The sequence below is a fragment of the Mytilus galloprovincialis genome, chromosome 4 (genome assembly GCF_965363235.1).
Source record: "Mytilus galloprovincialis chromosome 4, xbMytGall1.hap1.1, whole genome shotgun sequence".
In the NCBI taxonomy this organism is placed as follows: Eukaryota; Metazoa; Mollusca; class Bivalvia; order Mytilida; family Mytilidae; genus Mytilus; species Mytilus galloprovincialis.
In genome coordinates, this window is record NC_134841.1 from 86,727,172 (window position 1) to 86,750,572 (window position 23,401).

Sequence of the window (23,401 nt, forward strand, 5' to 3'; positions counted from 1 at the left end):
TAAGGGATATTCGTTTTTAATTTTCCAATCCATTGTATAATCAGTGATGTTTTAATGGACCACCTTTGGTGTTGATATGAAAAAAGATATTTAAATCTGAGTATTGTGCCAGAAGTAATAGAGTTGGTTAATATTATACATCGAAGATATAGTTGGGAAAAAATTAATATCGTTTCACCTCTTAGCACATCCGAGTACAGATAACAAATCGGCAGTCACGCACACATCGAATTAAACGTATTCAATGAGTTCCCAATGTCACTATAACCAGTTTAGTGTGGTTTTTGGTGGTTTTTTAAATCGACTGGTAAAATCAGTTGATATTAGTTGTTCATCGTTGGTGCCAAATTTTACACTCATGAGAAAAGTTCCGAATTTTATACTAAGTAGAATTGGATAGAAGTGTGTACGTATTATAAACTTCTACGATATATTCTTGTTACTTTATGAATCGATAGACGCATAATACGGTCATTGACCTACTTACACGATTTGCTGTGTTTTGATAGTATTTTTCTTATTAACTGGACTCGGATAATAATATGTAAACATATTCTTACAAACAGGTATTGTCTTGAAATCACATAATTGTAGATTTCAAAAATTCTGTTACGGCATTTCATTTTTTTGTTTAAATGCAGATTTTATGTTAAATTATAAGCATAAGTTTGATTAGTTAAATTATTTGGTTTTATTTCAGTCATATCATTCCCGAAAAAGACTTAGCTGATAAAAGTATTTTGTTGTTAAACAATCTGGTTAATAATGAGGGTAAATCAATGTCAATATATTTATGAAATTAAATCTAACTTTCTGGTTTATAATGGGTCCTAACAGTTCTCTCAAAGATAATATCCCTTTTGACAGCCTTTATTAAATTCATTACCATAACCACTTATTTCAAATAAAATAAGAACACTTTTTTATCATATAAATGGCTCAAAAAATATGTATTTATGATGTTTTATTAGAAAAATAGTAAGTAAAAAGATAAATGGTCTCTAAGATTGAATAAACATTTTGATTGGGAAAAGTGCAAATACGTCTTTTTACTACACAAAAAAACTCATACCTTCATTGATTCAAATATAGAATAGTGCGTAGGCACAAATGAATGTTTATTCGAAATTAAGATACAGCAAACAGATACATGTAACTTCTTTCTGTAATGACGCTTTTGCAGATATCGAGCACATATTTTGACATGATATAAAATATCAGATTTAAGAATTAAACTAAGTTATTGAATTTGTAACCAAACACAAATAATAATTTCATTTAATATGGGTAATATTTTAGTTGGAAATTTAAGTAAAAAAGGAAATAATAAAAAAAAAATTATACTCCTTAAAAAATCTATATTAATAGAGCAAAACTTTGTGAAAATCAGGTAAATTTTATAGGACTGCAAAATTACCTCAAATAATCTATTACACTCGTAAAGAATATATATATATATATTTATGTGACCCCTTTCAAATGGCCAATATCTTCTTGGACCACTGGCTTCCAATACTAGAATATTTTGTACTTTGTATACCTGAACTACTCCTGAGAATAATTACTCTCACTTACATTTCTTTAACTTATTCACATCACCATTTATGTTCTTATTTAATATTCATAATTGTTATATGTTAGGTTTATATGTATGCTTGATGTTTTTTCTATGTTTATATTAACATCTATATATAGACAAATGCAATCGAAACAAAACAAAACGTGTGAGCTGTAATGCATGTTCAATTAATGAATTAGAAAAACTGCCAAAACATGCAAGATATTTAAGATATTTAAATCAATAGATGAATGATAGAAAATATAAAAAAAAGAATAATATCCACTTTTATCGACTGATTAGTGTGTATACATGACCTACTTAACAATCGTGTCAATGGCTTAAAATAGATTTATTTGTATTCGGGAGAGAAAAAAACATACAGAATGATTTGTTTGTAAATGATATTATTGCTTTGTGTAAAATACATTTTACATACAGTAGCTTTTATTTGATTTCTGTTTTAAATATGTATATTTGAATGAAGATTTGTTTGGATAACGATCGATCTATATCTAGCTTATTCCGGTTTTCACCCGTTTATTTATATATTCATAGAGTACATTTTTTCACATGTTCTCAGTTATAATTAAGGCATCGTAATCTGGAAGTTACTTATGATGGTACCTTGCATGTTGTTTGCTTTTGATACAGGTAGGAACGATATATTTATAGATATTTTACATGACTATGGTCCATGAGGTATCAAACCTTGGTGTCCGCTACTTTCGGGAACCAAAATTTCGAGACCAAAATGCTTTGAATTCATATTTTCTGCTGACGCAGGATGACCCAAAGACATGCTTACTTGTGTTGTTTTTGTTTTTGGCTAGTTGATTATATGTTTATCTTTATATAATAATCTTAACTAAATGTGTACAAGATATATATAGAGCTAATATTGTGTACATTTTATCTATGGATATCTAATTTTTGGCTATATGTATGTCATCTATATCAATCACACTTGCAATATAAAGCATTATATAATTATAAATATAGGTTTTTTTAATCCGTATATTACGTTAAGAATTTGAATTGTTCTTATAATGTTTTTTTTTTTTATCTCATTATCTGTAATGTATTGTTAAAATTGATGATGTTGGTGAGTGGAATGTTGATGCCTGTGGTGCCCATAACTGGAAGTAAAATCTTCTTACGCTTCATGAGTATTTCTTTGGGTTTTATTTCATAATAAAAAAAGTAATGAACAATTGTAAAGTTACCATTCCATTAATTTAGTAGTCATCAATGTCACTGGCTTTACCCAATAATAAAGCTTATTTAACCATTTAATATTGTTTAAAGGAACATCTTATTTTGAGGCTTACACTTTTTTCAATTTTTCACAGTGCATTGTCTTTGATGCGAATACGTGTGAGTTCATACTGGTATTTAGATCTAGCCTTTTCCTCTACATGTTAATTTTTGATGCGACAAAATGTCACATTTCTCCAAAACTGTCCTCATACGTAAATACCTCACGAGTCCATTTTTTGTCATATTAGAAAACACATTAATGACTACCAAAACGTATCTATGAAACCATTTTAATAGTTCAAACTTAGTGATCAAGTACGACTTAATTTTTGAGAAATACATTTTAGCGTGAATATAACAAACAATGGACTGATGAGGTATTTACGATATTAGGACGGTTATTGAGAAATATAATACCGTTTTATCTTATCAAATATAATGACGGAGAGACAGTAGCTGGATGTTAATAAACCAATCTGAACTCTTACTAACTAATACCCATTAAAGACAATGGACTGTGTTGATAACCAAAGGAAGAGGGTCCTAAATACAATCCCGGGGGTTACTGATTTAGGGTATAATTGTGCCGGAAGTACTTGCCAAATCATACCTGTTCTAACCTGAAAACATTGAAAAAACATACCATGTTCTAAACGGAAATATTGAAAAACATACCCTGTTCTACAAACGCTCAGAAAATATATACCCTGAATTTTTGAAATACTAAGGATTTTCTACCTCAGGCATAGATTACCTTAGCTGGATTTGGCAAAACTTTTAGGAATTTTGGCCCTCAATGCCCTTCAACTTCGTACTTTATTTGGCTTTTTTAACTTTTTTGGATTCGAGCTTCACTGATGAGTCTTTTGTAGACGAAACGTGCGTCTGGTGGATATACAAAATTTAGTCCTGGTATCTATGATAAGTTTATTTTAGACCGTATAAAATAGATGCTGTTCTAAACTGTATCTTAAACAATTAAATAAGCAGTCCTGTACTAGAAAAAATAACTCTGTTTAAAAAAAGACCCTAGCTGTTCTCACCAGCAGGGCATAAAAAGGCGACCCTGTTCTAACCAGCAGGGCATGAAAAGGGGACACTGTTCTAACAAGCAGGGCATGAAAAGGGACCCTGTTTTGTGGCACATTCATATCACTAAAAATATAGGAAGTAACATCCCCCCGGAATACAATATAATATTAAATTATTAAATTGGCCATGCACGTTTAATTTTTGAGTTATAGCCATTGACAGAAAGAAAACTACTGATTTGATAGAATGGCTTACAATTGTTTATAATTTCTTTTCTATCATTGTATTACAAATTTAAAAAATATGAGGAAAAACAGTGTATATATCGTACGTGTATGTTTACAAATAAACATGCGAAAATTGGAATAATCTAGATATAGATCGATCGTTATTACAACAAATCTTCAAATTATAGTTGACCGTCAATTAAATATAAATACTTGAAACAAAGAGGAAACAACCGTTAAGTATATTATGTGTCTTTAACACAAATTCTTAATAACGTTTATATACAAATGGTTGTGTATTCTCTTTTTTTTTGCGAATACAAATGAATCTATGTATAGCCAATGGTACAGAAAACATTCCGATTGTTAAATAGGTCATTTATAAATATGACAAATCAGTATAAAAGTGGATTTTTCGCATTTTTTTCTATTTTCTATCATTCATCTAATGACATAATATGTATTCACATGAATGAAATTTGAAAAAAAAAGCAGGAGAGGAATTATGAGTAAAAATGAATAGGCAGGATGAACGAAATGCATGTTTCTCTTTTATATCCGTTAAAAAGTACTTTTTCCACTAATGTGTATAACTTTCCTCGAATGAGAGAAATGTTTCAAAAAGTAAAAAAATGTAATAACAAAAATACCGAACTCTGAGATTTTCAAAACGGAAAGTCTATTATCAAAAGGAAAAATCAGATATAAATGAACATGATATATTGTATGAGTTAAATGCATTGATAAATATTATAAGAGTTAATGAAAGAGGGGCGAAAGATACTCAAGGGTCAGTCAAACTCATAGATCGAAAATAAACCTACAACGCTATGGCGAACATAGAAAAAGACAAACAGACAAATAATAGTACACAAGACACAACATAGAAAACGAAAGACTAAGTAACACGAACCCCACCAAACACTGGTGGTGATCCTAGGTGCTCCGAAAAGGTAAGCAGACACTGTTCCACATATGGCACCCGTAGTGTTGCTCATGTTTTGAAATATGTCGGGTTATTTTGACAATGTGACTTATTTATTCATAGGAGGAACAGAGTTTAACTAGAATGGTTCAAGTTCTTTATAATAAATAAAGTAACAAGGGAGTTTATCGTCAGAATTTGAAGACAAGACACAGAGAAATGCCGTTGCTGCGTTTTGACAACCTATATTTACTTAAACACTAATGGCTTTTTGTTAATTTTTTTCATTAAACAAAGTTTATACCAAAACATGCTGTTATTATTTTTCAACAAATATTCTTCTTTTTTAGTAAAACCATGAATAGAACGTCGGATGAAGATTCGCATGGCTGTAAAACCCATATAGTCGATGGACAACGCATATCTAGGGAAGACGGACAAAATCTCCTGCGATTTTCTGAAAAATTTCTTAGATCTTTAGATTTGTTTTCTTCAATTGGGAAGACAGCAGATGTAACTTCCGACGAAGGTACGCACAATATATAATAATATGTTTTTTTCTGCTCTTTGGTTGGGTTGTTGTCTTTTTGACACATTCTCGGTCATTCTCCACATCATGGATTACAAATATGTCGAGCTTTGAGATTGAATAACAACACAGAGATGTCAGTATATATTCAAGAAACTGCCGGGGTAAATACGACGTAATTCATCCCAATAAGAACCTCACCAACGCCATCATAATGAAAAAAAGTAAAATCACAAAAATACTGAACTGCGAGGAAAATTCCCTAATCAAATTGCAAAATTAAAAGTTGGTACAGGCATTTTCTTATGTAGAAAATAATGGATTAAACCTAGTTTTATAGCTAGCTAAACATCTCAAGTATGACAGTCGTATTAAATTTCATTATATTGACAGCGATGTGTGAACAAAACAAGCAGACATAATACTTTCAACATAAAACAAACAAATGTGTAACACAGAAGCACAAAAATACACATAGACAAAGCACGTAAGCAAAACCGAAAGATAAGAATAAGCAAAATAAACAAAGGCACAATAACAAAATGAAGGGATGTATAAGAACAGAGCCATGTCAAACACGTTATATGTGACAAATAAACACTAAAAGTCTTATTGACAAAGAAACTATATTTGCAAAATTGAAAGACAAGAATACATAAGGTAGCAATAAACAGTTAGGAAAAAATATCAAAATTTGCTCTCATAAATCTTACCATCCCGTTTTCATTGCTTTCTTGCAATATTAAGTTTACTATTTGTGTCATATATGTGCATATGCATGTGATCAGAATCTTCCATAGATTTTATATCCAGTATATAAAATGGTAAAATATAGTTTCTTTTGGGTGTATCCATGGCAACAATCTGCATTTATTTGCTATAAATTTTGCAAAAAGGGGGGGGGGGGGGGAAAGATGTCACATATTTCCCAAAAATTTGGCTAAAAGTAGAATTTCAATCACTTGAAGTAATACCTTTTCTGAAGCTGTTTACATATATCTTTCAGGTAATCCAATGAAAATAATATGTCTTTCTTCTATTTTTTTTGTAAAATTGCATCAAAAACTTCGTGTAAAAAAAAAAGTGTTTGTAATTATTACATTAATTTCTGGACCGATGGCTGGTCTAGCTATGAAAATACGGTGAGTCTAACAGAAAATAGCCAATAAAACATGTAAAAAATAATCTTGACGATCTTATAAACCATCACTAAAGGCTAAATTAGTACTCAGCTGCCTAAAAATAAATTTTATTACACAATAACTTTCATACTTGAAAAATCCTCTGGGGCCAAAATGCGAAACTAAACTCCTAACTGTGTATTGCTACCTAAACTATCAGTGAACAATAATACAATGACGGGATGAATAAGTACAGCACCACGTCAAATGGATATCAGCAAAAACAGACTTAACAGTAAATTCAGTATTCATAAAGACAAATAATAGAATACTATATAACGTTATAAAGACGATAAACAAAGTCAGTGCCCAGAATCTATACTTCAAGACCATCATGTTTTATTTCTGATGTTAAAACGAAGTATTCATCAACAAGGATTTTCTACCTTCCGATGAACTTTGTTTTAAAAAAGGACGAGACGTTCTTTGACGTACACCTGGTTCATCAAATTTTTGCTCGGACATTGATGACGTTTTCACAAAGTTTGAATAGGAGCTACAAGCTCTTGAATACCGAATAAGCGGGGAAATGCATTTCTTATATTCAGATGAAAAGTAAAATCACCAAAATACTTAACTCCAAGGAAAATTAAAAAAAGGAAAGTCCCTAATCAAGTTAGCATATTGCTAGTTTGGGAAAATTAATAATTTCAAATTTTAAAATCATCTCGTTTGTCATAGATTCTGGTATATACTGAGATGACAGCGCATGTCAAATTCGAGGTAAGTCTAAAAATGAGGCGGAGAAAGCCGTGTCTGTTGTTTCCTTAATTTCTAGTTCTGGGGGGTATATTAACGGAACCCAATCAGAAAAGTTAATATTGTTTATGGAAAAAACTTCATCAATATACCTAAATGTGAAATTGAATGACCTGACATCTTTGATTTTGACAAGTGTCTGAATGAACTCTTATTCACATGAAAATAAATAGATGTAAGCAAGGAGAGGCACATCGTTCGTTTCCAAAGGAAGGCCGATAATATGTTGAAAAAATCTACCTCAAAATTCAACAAATATGTTGTCAATAAGAAACTCCAAAATGATGATCACTTGTTCCTCTGTTAAGGATGTTTTACCCTTTTGTTCACTATCAACAACATATGCCGTATTGTTTCCAAAAGTAACTTTAGTTCTTTAGAGTTTTTCAGAATCCACATATAGTTAATGCCACTACGCGAGTATACAGTTTCACTTTATTTCTGAAGGCACTCTTTACCTGCAGACAGAATTTTTGTCAATCTAATAGACAATTCTTTAGTCGAACATGCAGATGAGCCGGCAATATACCGTTGTTTGTACGGAATTTTGTGAAGCTTTGGTATTAAATACAAACAAGGTAAGTCTTCCGATTTGTTGTTCAATGTAATGTTCATTGAAGCCATGAAGAACGTTTAGATCGCCAAAATCTCACCAATATCCAATGATATGTTTTTGTTTGTGGAATTACATGAGTGCTCATTTATTCCTCATTCTTTTTACAAAAGAGGAATGAAAGATAACAGACACAAGACTCTCGTAGTATTACGATTTACATACAAAGACAATATTATTTGAAGTTTTGTCCGCAGGAACAATATTTAAGAAATAATTCCTTCGTGTCATGCTCTATGCTCATTTTAACATGGGTAGTCATTATATTTGTCGATATTTTACACTGAGCGTTAGCGAGGTGTAAAATGTGGTCAAATATAATGCCTACCCATGTTAAAATGAGCATAGAGCATCACACGAAGGAATTATTTCGATTCTAATAGGACAAATACAGTATTTTTATAGGTCGAAGGGTACGAAAATACAGTAAAAATTTTTGGCTTTTCCTGTTTCCTCCCCAAGGAGTCTGTGCATTATATTTCATATTTGATAAGTTTAAAAACTATGAGCAGGGTAAATATATGTTGTTTTATAAAAATATATAATAAAAGTTTATGCTAGCTGCTTAAATGTATATATTTTAAAGGATAATGATGGAAAGAATATTAACATACACAGTAGGTTCGTGCGCATGTGTCAAACATATTTTGTGCTCATTAGAACACGGCTTTGTTTACAAAGCGTAATAAGTACGTCATATTAGAATTTAGTTTAGACCATGCTCTGGCGTTGTCCTCCACGGAGTCCATACTTATTTTGAAGTCATGGTTCTAATTAATATGTTGGAATTCTCTAAACTAAGGACCATGAAATATCACCCTTTGGAGATGTTCATGTTGATAAATGTTTAGACACCCCAGTTATAACATGACCAAAGAGCCTGTAAATATAAGGCAAGTGAGAAAAGTCACATGTCAGAGGTTGTTTTAGGTATTGTTCCAAATCAAGGTCATCCAATGCTTGTTTATTAATAATTAAATATTATATAATTAGTATTTTGTTGACCACTTGTTGCATTAAATTTAAAAGAACTGTTGAATTTGAAAAACAGAAAAATGAGGGAAGAAATTCTAAAACAGGCGATGACGAACCAAATGTAATTGAACACTACTACTACTACTACTACTAATAATAATATAAATGCTATTGATTAGAAAATCAAGGAAGCCACTGCCAGTAAAAACTTTTTTTTTATTGTGCCATTCTTTTTCTTTTCTGTTTAGAAGAAAGCAAAAGTTGTTGTGTTTAGTGTTGCACGTATTGGACACTTGTCTGTATATTGATCACTACACAATTACTTTATATGTTTTTGAAAAACGGCTTTGATCTTCTTTTATTTTAGAATCCAACCGAAAACCAACGTCTCCAATCGTGTTCCTTGTCATTGAATAGCTGTGAATGTGATTGGAGGTCACTGAAAACATTTTAGCACTATAAGATAAGATAAGATATTTTATTTTTCAAATTAGGTCCCCAGTGGGACATACACACATAACAGATATAATCGAAAGAACATACAGTATTTTACATGATATTCAAATAATACACCTAAAATATTGATATAAAGTCATACAGGCTATTTATTTATAATACTGTAGGTTTTCCCTACTGCAACAGACACCAAGGGGCGGTGCTTGAAGCAGACAAGAAAGTCAAATAATTAACAAGTTTTAGGGGGGAAATACCAACAGAAGTTATCATTGACTTATCTTCTGTGTTCATAAATTAGTTTATTTCTTGAATTAAGAGTTACAAAATTTGGGCCGCTATTAGTAATTTCTTGAAATAGATGAATGCGGTCATCTTTAAATTTAACACATCGTAATAGAAAATGATATTCATCCTCCACATCTCTGGAGTTACAACGAGTATAAGTTTTGAGAAGTAATGGGGTTTTTAACTTGATACATTTTGACAAATATCATTTATCGGATCACATTTGAGGAATGTAAAATCGTACACGTTTGGGGGATAGGACACGTTTGGTGATGGACATGTTTGAGAGTGTAATGTATATGTATATATTACTTGTATGTATTAAACTGAAGATATGTTGCCTGATTGCGTATAAAACATTTGTTTTCGACAAAAAACAAATGAAATAAAAAAAAATAAATGCGAGGTTAACCTCGAGGTCTTCAACAATGGACAAAGGCTTATGTAATAAATTTAATATAAAACCTTCTGAAACCCTGTTATCATAAAAAAAAAAATGAAAACAATCTTTGCTCTTTCATGCAAATTTTCGTTCAAAATAACTTTTCTTGAAAGAACGGTCGTGTGCACACGCCTGTAGTAATTTCATCTTCAAAGTTATTCTCTATTGTAGATACTACCAATTTAACCTTCAGACCAAGAGTACATTCGTTTCCACAGACTGCCAAAAGAAGAAATAACAAAGAGTATGAAATTTCTGAAGAAGTTAATAGGTTAGGATTAACTGCTGAACCGGTATATGATGATAAAAATTCTGAAATTGACGAAAATGAAAGTAATCTGGACGAAAATAACGACAGTCGTTTCTCGACAGGATATGCAGAAAGTGAATTGTTTAAAGATTCGCAATATTCAAGGTCAAGGAAAGACAATTATTTCAAAGAGAAAAATTCAGAGGAATTAAATAACGACAAGCTTGGCGAATATGGACACTTCGATATATTAGATTCAAATGATATTGCCGATATTCCATTCAATTCAACTACTAGCACAGCTTTGCAGAACGTGAAAAATTATAATATTGTTGGAGATACAAAATCTATCCAAGTTTATCCTGAAAATGAACAGTGTATCATTGACCTTGAAGGACACATAACGACAATAAAACATCATTCAAACACAAGTGAGACTTACTGCTTCTCTAAAGACCAGAAATTATCAAATGTTAAAACTTTGAAAAATAAAACAAATACGGGATCGAAACACGTGAAATCCGAACATCGTCATAGTGGAAAGGAGGATACTTCTTTCCAGAAACAAACTTTACAATGGGTCTCGACAACCAAGGTCCGACAAAGTGGCAGTGAACAAAACATGCTTTCTCAGCCAACCTTCTGATGTATTTATCATAATGTTCCGAGTAGAATCATCCTTTGATATGATTTTTTTTTTATTGTTAAGAGTTATTTACTGTTCCTTTCATAACTTTGAGAAGCGAAGAAGTTGCGTTGGGTACAGTTTCATGGGGAAACACTTTCAATATTTCATTGCATTTCTTTATTTGTTGTTCTGTAATTGTACGAAAACAAGGTTTACTTTCATGAATAGCAATTTTACCTTTAGCTATTGGTCGTTCTAGTGTACTAAGTGCTGCCATAATAATGCTGTTAATCATCTTTGTAAATAAGCTTCAAAAGTTATGCTTAAGCATTTTATCTCTGATAAACTAAATATTTACTGTTTGATAGTTGTTCGAAAACTATTCTACTCTATTGTAGTGAATATGGGCACATAATATGTTAGACAACTCAAGTCTTGACATATATATTTTTTGCCATCAAAATTTCATATAAAATTTGCTAAATATCTATATAAGTGTCATTAAATGAATGCAAAAGATAAAAACAAAATAGGATTCAATCATGTATTTGAAAATAAGAATTTCATTCGAAAAAAAAATGTCTGGTTATTGCTGTAAGAAAATATTAGATTTCTGGAACAAAGTATTTTTAAAAGAGCAGAATAACCCTAATGGAATCAAACTAGGAACAAACAGTAAACAAAAAAATATATTACAAATTAGGACTTTTTTTACTAGTAGATTTATACCGATACAGGATATCTAATTATGAACATACCTTTGGAAAACAGTAATCTTCCCTCTGTTTAAAGGTGGAAGAAGATGAATATCATTTTGCTTTAAAATATCAAATAAAAGAAAAATGTAGGCAAAATTTTTTTTTAGGAAGTAGAGAGTACGGTTCCATCTTTCAACAAAATGTCTGATGAGGAAAAATGTTCCTTTTTTCACCATTAATGAGTATGACATAACTAAAAGTATTGTCAAGGGAGTTATATATATTAAGAAATAGACTGGCTGATAAGAAAAACTTAATATGTACATGTCATACAAATTTATGGGTATTTTATATATTTCTGATATATTTATCATGTTTTATTTTATAACATTTGCATAAGGAATATTGTACATTTACATTCAAATTTGAAAAAAGTAGTTATACCTGCTCCAAAACAATATATATCTTATAGAATATGAATGTTACTTAGATTTTAACAATAAATGTTTGTAAATAATGACATGTTTGTCTGGGTAACAATCCAATATTTGAATTTTATACCAATAAATGCTCTGAATTGATTTGATTTGATTTGTCAAAATTTGTACAATGGGAAAGCTGATTGGACATAAGTGACGATTTGTCACGCCCTCATGGATGGGCGTCAAATCAACTACCTTCAGTAATCATAGTTCGTTCTTATGTTGTACTGTTACATACTATCCCAGGTTAGGAGGAAGGTACATTGTCAACCATGCCACCTATTGTATATATGTGCCAGTCCCAACTCAGTAGCCTGTTTCCAGTCGAAGTCGTTTAAGGCTGTTTAACATATTAGTTTTTTTTTCATCTATTTGTTCATAAATTAGGCCATTAGTTTTCTGGTTTTAATTGTTTTACGTTTGTCATTTCAAGGCCTATTATAGCTGACTATGCGGTATGGGCTTTGCTCATTGTTGAAGGCCGTACGGTGACCTATATTTGTAACTTGTTTTTGTCATTTCGTCTCTTGTAAAGTGTTGTCTCGTTTGGCAATCATACTACATGCATCTTCTTTTTATAGCTCATCTGGTCCGAAGGGCCAAGTATGCTTTTCTAATCTCTTGACGTCCGTCGTCTGTCGTTGTCGAAAATGTTTTACATTTTGGACTTTTTAGATAACAACTAAATGGAATGAAACCAAACATTGCATGAATATTTCTTATGCGGTGCTGACCAAGTATGGTTACTTTGTAGCTGGAACATCATCCAAGATGGCCGCCAGAGGGTACCTTCGTTTGACATAGGACCCAAAAGACAATGCATACAAATGTCTTCTTTTTAAAGAACAACTAAACGGAATGACTGCTCTTTATAAAGTGCTGACCAAGTGTTGTTATTTGTATCTGAATCATCATCCAAGATTCCCGCCATAGGGGAGGCATCGTTTAACATAGGACCCTATGGACGTACAAAGGTCTTATCTACAGAACCAAAATGAATGAAACCAAACAGTGCATGGAACCAACATGGTATGAATGTTCCTAATGAGGTGCTGACCAAGTGTTCTTACTGTTTAGCCAATCAATCGTCCAAAATGGCTACCAATTGGAGCTTAGTTTAACATAGGATACAATGTGAAATACATACTAATGTCTTCTTTGAAGAACCACTGAATGGAATAAAACCAAGCAAGGCCTGAATGTTACTTATGAGGTGCTGACTAAGTGTTGTTACTTTGTAGCAAATCCATCAACCAAATGGAAATAATCTACAAATATTTTCTTCTGGAGAACCACCGAATAGGATGAACCCAAACATTGCATGACTGTTCATAATGAGGTGCTGATCAAGTGTTGTTACTTTGAAGCCAAACCATTATCGAATATGGTCGCCAGCAGAGGACTTGGTTTGACATAAGACGGTATGGGAAATACATACAAATGCTTCTTTTTGAGTAGCACTGAATGGAATAATACCAAAAATGATTTAGATGTTCCTAATTAGATTGAGAACACCTAAATTCATGTATCTTTAAAGATTGAGAACACTGATAGACGTACAGTTGGCTTTGTCAAGTTGGTTGGTTTATTTTTGTCCAGTGTTGTTACTTGAGCCTGCTTCAAAGAGAGGCAAAAAATACCAAAGGCACAGTCAAACTCAAAATCGAAAATAAACTGACAACGCCATGGCAAAAACAGAAAAAGACAAACAGACAAATAATAGTCCACAAAATACAACATAGAAAACTTAAGACTAAACAACACTAACCCTAAAACTGGTGGTGATCTCAGGTGCTCCTGAAGGGTAAGTAGATCCTGGTCCATATTTGGCACCCGTCGTGTTGCTCATGTTATTACAAATCCGGTAAATAGTCTAATTCGGTAGGTCCAATTCCGTTTATCCGAAAATAGTTTTAATAGATACAAGTATTAATGTTGTTAACTTGATCCTTTATTTGTAAAATTAAATCAGGAGTTGGTGGGTCGTATATCACATCACTACCAATATTATCTGCAATTGTCGAAAAATGTATTTAGCACTGGTTTTGTGCTCACATGAATTATCATTGATATTGTTATATTTATAAATTAACTGTTTACAAAATTTTTAATTTTTTGAAATACTAAGGCTTTTCTACCTCAGGCATAGATTACAATAGCTGTATTTGACAAAACTTTTAGGAATTTTGGTCCTCAATGCTCTTCAACTTCGTACTTTATTTGGCCTTTTTAACTTTTTTGGATTCAAGCGTTACTGATTAGTCTTTTGTAGATGAAACGCGCGTCTGGCGTATATACAAAATTTAGTCCTGGTATCTATGATGAGTTTATTCAAGTGATGTGAAACGGTCCTGACAGGGTGTTATATCAGCTATTGTGTATTTTGATATGAGTAGTCACAACAACTTCCAGTTTAATCAGTATGATTTGTGGTATTTCAATTTACGTGCGTCACTTTCACGAATGTGCTGATTGTTTTCCCATAAGCAAAACTATACATTCGCGATCAGTTTATATCCGATATTTGCATAATTTCTCTGTTCATCTTTAAGAAATGTCTCCATTTTCACTGATGAGTCCTTTGTAGACGAAACACGCGTCTGGTGCAAATACAAACTTTCAATCCTAGTATGTATGAAGAGTTTATTTACAACGACTTGTTCGAGTGGTCGATGCCACTGATGGTGAAGTTTTTATTCTCCAAGGGTATCACCAGGAAAGTAGTCAGTACTTATGTGTTGACATGAGTTATCATTGATATGGTCATAATTATAAATTACCTGTAAAAAACTCAAAATTTTTAATATACTAAGGCTTTTCTACCTCAGGAATAGATTACCCTAACTGTATTTGGCAAACATTTTAGGACTTTTTGGTCCTCAATGATCCTCAACTTCATATTTATTCGAGTGACACTGATGAGTCTTGTGTAGACAAAACGCGAATCAGGCGAAAATACAAAATTTCAATCCTGGTATCTATGATTAGTTTATTTTCAATAGTAAATTCTTCATCTACACATAAAGACTATCTATTGACCATCAAGAACTTTTCCCTGTGTTGGTCTCCGAGATAGTTAACTCAATCGTGCATGCCGATTTTCACCTTGTCCTTTTACTTTATTTTTGTATCTGCAGGTTTGCTTTATACTAGAAATCATGACCTTTTTAATAATTATACGAAACCCTACGATATTTTGATCGTTTTAATAAAATGATTGATTTGCGCAAACGTTTATGAATAAGGAATTTTGAGCAGGTAAATTTCGCCCTAATTTTTGTCGCGCACACATGGATTTTTGTCGCCCGAACGTAGCACGCGGGCCACGAATGGCATCGACAGTACATGAGGATCACCTCTAAAACATATATCTTATCAAGCATAATATAGCCAATGCTATGATATCTTAACATTTTCGTTGGTTTCATAAAGTCATTTACAAAGTTTGTTTGGTTATTTTCGTTATAAGGCAGATCATTAAATAGTGTATGGAAGACATATCCTGGACTGAGTATCCAATTAAGATCGCTAATTAAGCGTTAATTGAGAATTGAGTAGATTAATTGGTCTATTACGCTACGACAGAGGCTAACGATATCTATTTCGTATCCCAGCAGTATCGTGGCCGAATGAAACTAGCATGAAATGAGTATAGGAACTATTCAAGCGACCATACGATATTTGAACAATAAACTATCGTCAGTCTATTGATAGAGACATCTTTATCACGTCTCTTTTCCAAATGATTAGGATGAAGTAATGAAGCTTGGCGTATTTTATTAGGCGTAATATGTTATAACCAAACAATTTATACGAATACTCGAAAGCATTTCTTCGAAAATAAACCCAAATTTACAGAAAAAAAGGATTATGTTACGCCTAATCTTATCGCAAAAATATGCTTTGAACAGCGGTATACTACTGTTGCCTTTATTTTTTGTTATCATGATCACATGACCGCACCTTTGATTGTTCACCTACGAAACTGTTGATCAATATGAATTAAGATTAGCAGAAACAATGTATAAACGGTACATTGGAGTTTCCTCATTTCGCTTTAAAAAGGAGAAAAAAATGGCCACAAAAAGCAATCTTTTTTTAAATTCTGTTTGGTTCATTTTGATGGTTCTCTCCTGACGCTACATAACAAAATATTATAAATCTTTAGTCAAATTATTGTAGGGATACTCAGAGTTTTTCATATTTATTCTAATATGACGTACAATATGGCAATAACCTTTGCCGGCAGATGTTCTCCACAGACAGCAAGGTAATGTATGTAGGTACTTTGACCCTTCAGAAAGAATCATCCTGTCGATGATTGTGTGCAACTGACCCAATGGGAACTTTGGGAAGTAACATTTTTATCATAATAATAGTAGAGGATATGTTCTAACTTGCCAACAAATCATATCTGACATCTCTTATATTTCGTATTGTTATGCCCTGAATGCTTTTCAACTTAGCACTTTATTTGGCCTTATAACTTTCAATTTTGATTCGAGCGTTACTTATTAGATTTATATAGACAAAAAAAAAAAAAAACGCCTGGCGTAAATTTTTTTAAGCCTAGTATCTTTTATGAGTTATATTATATCATTTTTAAAACATGTTATTAAACTCGTTAGAATGACAATAGTTTAGCCACCATGCAGAGGCAGTTCTTAATTTTGAAACTTCTTTTAAAATGTTAAAAAATTGCATGAATGATAAGACATATTATAATATTATGATAATTTTTAATCTATAAATACTACAACTCCATTGACTTGAACACTATCCAATTTTCTATCACTATCCATATAAGTTTCCAGTGTAACATTCCTGTAACTTTATTTCATAGATGTATGACTTGAATAGTTTCTCAAAATATACTGAAGTTTGTTTAAACAGAGAAAACAAAATAAGTCATGTATATATAGCTTGAATAAATGACTAGTTTGTATACATGTGTATGACAAATATGTATACCTTGTGAAAAGGTCATCACTGGGCAGTGTCGACGGCCTTCAGGTGTTTTCCATTGTCCAAATAATCTATCCTTGAACTGCTATATAACAAGTTAAAGTGTTTATCCAAGGAATATTACCAAACTTACTTCTCAACGGCTGGTAAAAAGGTTAGTACAAATAGTTTAATTTTGTACACAATTGCATGTTTAATAACTCAAAAGTAATTTTATATCACATCTTCTTTTTTATATTATAATTGAGGTGAGGTAAACGATAATATATTCCTTTCACATACGTAGTATAATCGACACCTTTTCTTTCGTTATGTCGTCACATTCAAATTATTAGTAGAATGTTAATTTTATAACAATCAAATAAACCAGATATGATAAAGTATTTGTTATTCACATTGAATACGTTTTTTGCAAAGTTTTCAACAACAAAAACCGATACCGCTTTACCTCAAGTTTCAATGTGATCTTAATTATATTGGAACAAAAAATAATCTTGGTAATGATACCAACGTTTTTACTCTAAGTTTACAATAAAAAGTAATGTTATTTATGATTGACTTTTATTGCTATCTTAATGTCCAGCGAGATGAGATATCTCGTTTAATTTTAAGCTAGACAATTCTACTATAAACTACATGATAGGTTCTGTAAAGCGGTTCAAATAGGAGCAACTGTGGCGAACTTGCACTAGGGGTATGCATAGAATGAGCAATCATTTTGTTTTGCAACACATCATTGCAATAATTTATTGCAAAAGCTCTATTAATAACGGTGTTTATGTTCATTTAACTAGACGTTGCTGCGTATTAATGCACCCCTCAGAGCCAAATGGGTTTCCTCTCGCATGAGTATACTGTTGGAAAGGATACACATCATTTAATCATTTACATTCAACAATAAATGACCAACTCTCTTAAGCTTATACACGTTAATAGATAAGCACATGCAAATTCGTTGTAGAATGATGTCTGATATGTTTTCTGTAGTTCAAAAGTGTTTCTCGTTTCTCGTTTTTTATATAGATTATACCGTTGGTTTCCCCGTTTGCATGGTTTTACACCAGTAAATTTTGGGACTCTTTGTAGCTTGTTGTTCGTGTGAGCCTAGGTTCTGTGTTGAAGACCTACCTTAACCTATAATGGATTACCTCTATAAATTGTGACTTGGATGGAGAGTTGTCTCATTGGCACTCATACCACATCTTCCTATATCTAGTTTTCTTATCGAAGGTCTATGATTTTCTCCAGACACTCCGGCTTCCTCACCAATAAAAACTGTCCGCCAAGAAATAGCCTTAATGCAAGGCTTAAAAGTGGCGTTAAAACACCAAAAATCAAATCAATCAAAATCATATATCTAGAAAAGATAAAAAAAAATGTTTTTAAAATATCATAGAACATGTTTTTAATGCAAATCTGTTGATAAATATTGAACACATGGTAACAAGCATTTTGAATGTACATTTATATATTTTTTTTGTTGTAATGTAAGATTAAGATTTTTAAATAAATTACATAGACCGATTTTAACAAACGCTTTATCGTACGAAGCTTAGTTTTTGAGTGTTCACACTTTCACATTATGACTTCGTAACTGATTTTTTATTCAGTGAAATCTTTCAAAAACAATTCCTAACAACTAACAACCTATAAAAATAATTATGGACTGGTTGCAAAACCTTCGATGTCAGTGGCGGATCCAGAAATTTTCATAAGTGGGGGCCCACTGACTGACCTAAGAGGGGGCCCGCTCCAGTCACGCTTCAGTGATTTCCTATATAAGCAACCAAATTTTTTCCCAAAAAGTGGGGCCCGGGCCCCCTGCCCCCCCCTAAATCCGCCTCTGGATGTGTTGCCTAAAAACTTGCGCAATTGGGGATGTTGAATATATTGGAATACTGAAGGACACAAACAGACAATTCCGTAAATTCCTGTTTAACCAATTTCTGGTTGTAATGTGACATGTTGTATAGAAATGACGACCTTTATCCATTTGATAATTCATAATATAACTAGATCGTAAAAACATGTTATGTTTCGTAAACAATCTAAAGGTTATGCAAGGTTAAATAAAGGCAACAGTAGTATACCGCTGTTCAAAACTCATAAATCCATGGACAAAAAACAAAATCGGGGTAACAAACCAAAACCGAGCGAAACGCATTAAATATAAGAGGAGAACAACGACACAACATCGAAACGCAACACACACAGAAACAGACCAATCATCAGACAAAACACCACGAGAATAACAAATGTAACATGAAAACCAAATACATGAATTTGGGATAGACAAGTACCGTGCCACGTCTTATCTCAATATCTCAAAAATAAGAGAAAACACAAACGACTCAACGTTAAAATGCAACACAAAGAGAAACGAACAATATATAACAATGACCATCTTCCTGACTTGGTACAGGACACTTTTAAAGGGGAATAAAAGTGGTGGGTTGAACCTGGTTTTAAGGCATGCCAAACCTCGCACTTTAATGGCAAAGTTAAATATAACATTGAAATGACAACATAATATTACAGGACTACAATACAAATAAATAGGAGAACATATTAGACACAGAAAAACATGATTAATAGATAACAAAAAGCATCAGGTTTAAAATTCAATACGCCAAAAACGCGACTTGCCCACACAAGACTCACCAAATGTGATCATGCTACAAACGTAACAATATTTACAATATGACTTTTAGTATATTTGTATTGGGTCGAAACACTATGGGACGTTTTTGTTTTTGTTTTGGGACAGTGTGCATCTGTTAAGGAAGCTTCGCTGCCACCATTTACGTTTTAAATACATGCATACGATTATCAACCATAACTTTGGTAAGTGAAAGGAATCTTAAATATCAGAAAGTAAAAAGTCATAAATTAACTATGGGTTAACAATAATACATTTTAACCCGTTTTTAAATTTTATACGTATATAATAATAATAATAATAAGTACAAATTTGTACACGATTTCGTGTTTGATTTGAGGATCTGCCTAAAAATGATAATAGCTTTTGAAATTGACTCAGAGTACGACTCCACTAATGATTTATATTTAAAGCAGATTGTTGATTTTTAAATAGTTCATAACGATGGTTAAGAGGCCGTTTACTTGTGTCGCCAGTATCGAATTTGGAAAGGAGAACTCGTACGTTATAACATCATTACCGTGAGGTCGACCATTCAGATGGTGTCTGCTGAATATCCTGTGACATAGGCGATGAAACTGATCATTTAAGTTTTTATTTTACTCCAATTGATGAACAGCAATTCTTTTATACATCTCTATAGTCTGCATTCAGTCAGTAGGTTGTTTAGTCATTTACTCATGTTGATCAGGATCTCTCTATCCTTCTAAAGCACATGCTATCTGTCCAAGTTATTGTGGTTATATATGTGTTGCTCAGTCGTTCGGTTTTATGGGTTGTTGTTTGTCTATTTGTTTTGTTTTTGTGTTTTGCCATTGGTTTGTCGACGTATGCATTTGGAGTAAGTAATATTAGGACGTCTACTTTGGAATTGCAAATTACAAACCTTAAAGACAATCTTCAGTTCAAGATTAAGAATTTACAGGAGCTAAATCAATCTTCTATTAATTTTAATATTCATCGAAAATTTTATATTTGCAGACTTTTTTTGAACCAGCTTGTGAACTGTAACGATGTATTTTAACAAGAGAAATGCACTTCCAGGAACCATCACACATTCCAATGGGAAAAGTTTCTTTGATGAAGAATCTGATGATGGTTTCGTGATATCAGATCTTCAAAGTTCCTCTACACCATTCAACTTGTATTCAGCTCTTGAAAGGTTCGGGGATACAATAACAGAAGAAAATGAAGGTATAAAGTTGATTGAGATAATGCTTGTATATTGTTGATTGTGAATTTTGAAACGTTAGAACAGGATTATTTTTTTGGACCTTATCTTAGTTAACTGGTTTTTATGCCCCACCTACGATAGTAGATATGCATTGTGTTTCTTGGTCTGTACGTCCGTTTGTTCGATCGTTCGTTCGTCCGTATGTCCCGCTTCAGGTTAAAGTTTTTGTCAGGGTAGTTTTTGATGAAGTCCAATCAACTTGAAACTTAGTACACATGTTACTTATGATAATTTTATGTTCTTTCTAACTCAATTTCACGGTCCACTGAACATAGAAAATGATTGTGTGCGTGGAGCATCTGTGTACTATCGACAAACTCTTTTTTTTCATTATTTTTTTTTGTCATTTGACTATGAAAATGCAGAAATTACGAACATACAGTATCAACTTCCAAGCAAGGACCGAAGCTCATAAACGCAGGACTTCGGGAAAGTTCGGAGAGCCGACAACCTTGCTTCGGAACTTGATACAGTATACTAAAACTGCAGAGGACGATTATATTGTTAAAATATATCAGGAGTTTCAATCTAGTATATAACATTTTTATATAATTTATATAAAAGACATTGATTAGAAGAAAGTTTCAAAACGGGATTAACTATTTTGTTCTTAGTTTACGACATTGAGATCCAGTTGTGAACACGTGTATAAATTGATACTTTCTATATATTTATTACGTCGTCTTTAAAAAAAAATAAATACTGGTACGTTCATTAAAACGCTTTTCTTATTTCAGATTTGTTTGATGATTCTTGCAGTCCACAAGAAAGCAGTCCATTCAACAACGATAAAGACAAAAATACTTTTGACCATTCAATTTCAAAGAAAGTTGAAAAGCTCAGATTCACTGCAAAATCTGAAAATACAAATGTTAAATCAGTTAAACGATGTACTCAAGAGGAAAATTCAGAAACAAGAAAAGGCCGAAAAGAGAATAATACCAGGATGTACAACTCAAATAAAAGTAAAGTACATCAAAATTTGTCTTGTGTTAGACGAAGGTCTAGTTTAAATGATGTAGCACAAATGTTTCCCTGTGGATGCGATGAATATTCGACATATACGGAAAAAGAGAGTAAAATGGATGTTAACGAATTTAACAGAAGCGTGAAATTTGAGAATTCAGTGTTTCAAGACTCGCAATATATGAGAAGAAGGTCAAGTTTAAACGGAATATCACAACTCAGGGCTTCTAATAAGGATGAAAATAAAAAAGAAATTAGTGTGAAAAGCAGTCATCTAGATAAATATTGTATTGATCGATTTTCTAAACTGAATGAACAATCGATGGATAAAGATATAAAACAAACGAAACGATGGTCAAGTTTAGATGATGTAAATAAAGAAAAACACACAAACGATAACAACAATTCAGAAATAAAAGAGAATGTGATTTCCCGAATTTGTCACTCGGATGATATCGATTCTAATGATATAATATCGATTTCACAAAATTCATCCACCAAAGCAGCTTTACGAAGTACAAAAAGTGCTATAAACTTACGTGAGTTCTTGGTTAACTCAAAAATAGTTTTACCAGAAAAAATGATGCTATATTGTTCGGAAGGCCAAATAAAAACAGACAAAGTTGAAATAGCCGCTGCCGGACACGATTCCAGAGTACAGCTAAAAGATAACAACGCGTTGCAAAGAAAACAGAATGAGAATAAAGTGGAACAATCGGTTCATTTAATTGAAGACAGTTGTGTTGGTGAGAAAACTGAATTTAAAACTGGAAAGTATAGTAGTGATAGTCAAAACAAAGATTTGAGTTCATACGAAAATGATTCCGTCCAAGCTAAACCATTGGAGTGGCTGTCTAAAAGCAAAATTCGACAAAGTAAAAGAGAACATCATATGATGTCTCCTGCCTGTTTTTGATTTTTTCATTGTTGAATTAAATTCAAATGACTCCTTAATTAAATTATTCTTATATTTTATGTATTATGTGCATAGCCTAAAGTCTCTTAATAATCCGGCTATAGGTCTTCAGATATGTCTAGAAATCCAACAACAAATCTAACCCAAAAAGAAATTTATATGTATCCTTTTAATGGACTTTTTCAAAAACAAATATTGGACTGCTACAGTGGACACGGCACATCATCAGGACTATTTCATTTTACCCTAACATTTACATATTAACTAAATTCGATATCATTCTGTACCTTTAAATCTGTTCAAGGATAATAATATAACTTAGTTCAAGGTTACTCGTGTTATGTATAACAGTACTTTTTGT

At 32.2% G+C, this 23,401-nt stretch overlaps 2 long non-coding RNA genes across 5 annotated transcripts; both read left to right on the forward strand.

Moving 5' to 3' along the window:
• Nucleotides 1–301: 301 nt before the first annotated feature.
• Nucleotides 302–12,400, forward strand: LOC143073268 (uncharacterized). 3 transcript variants are annotated; one of them, XR_012977447.1, is made up of 3 exons: nt 302–406; nt 5,353–5,531; nt 9,427–12,400. It is a non-coding gene; the product is annotated as an uncharacterized LOC143073268 (long non-coding RNA). The 3 variants fall into 3 exon arrangements; XR_012977448.1 differs by lacking the exon at nt 302–406 and adding an exon at nt 428–566; XR_012977446.1 differs by lacking the exon at nt 302–406 and adding an exon at nt 2,129–2,212.
• A 4,900-nt stretch (nt 12,401–17,300) lies between these two features.
• On the forward strand, nt 17,301–23,099 carry LOC143070813 (uncharacterized). Of its 2 annotated transcripts, none has more exons than XR_012976717.1 (3): nt 17,301–17,419; nt 20,906–21,118; nt 21,896–23,099. It is a non-coding gene; the product is annotated as an uncharacterized LOC143070813 (long non-coding RNA). The 2 variants fall into 2 exon arrangements; XR_012976716.1 differs by lacking the exon at nt 17,301–17,419 and adding an exon at nt 19,990–20,109.
• The last annotated feature ends 302 nt before the right edge of the window (nt 23,100–23,401 follow it).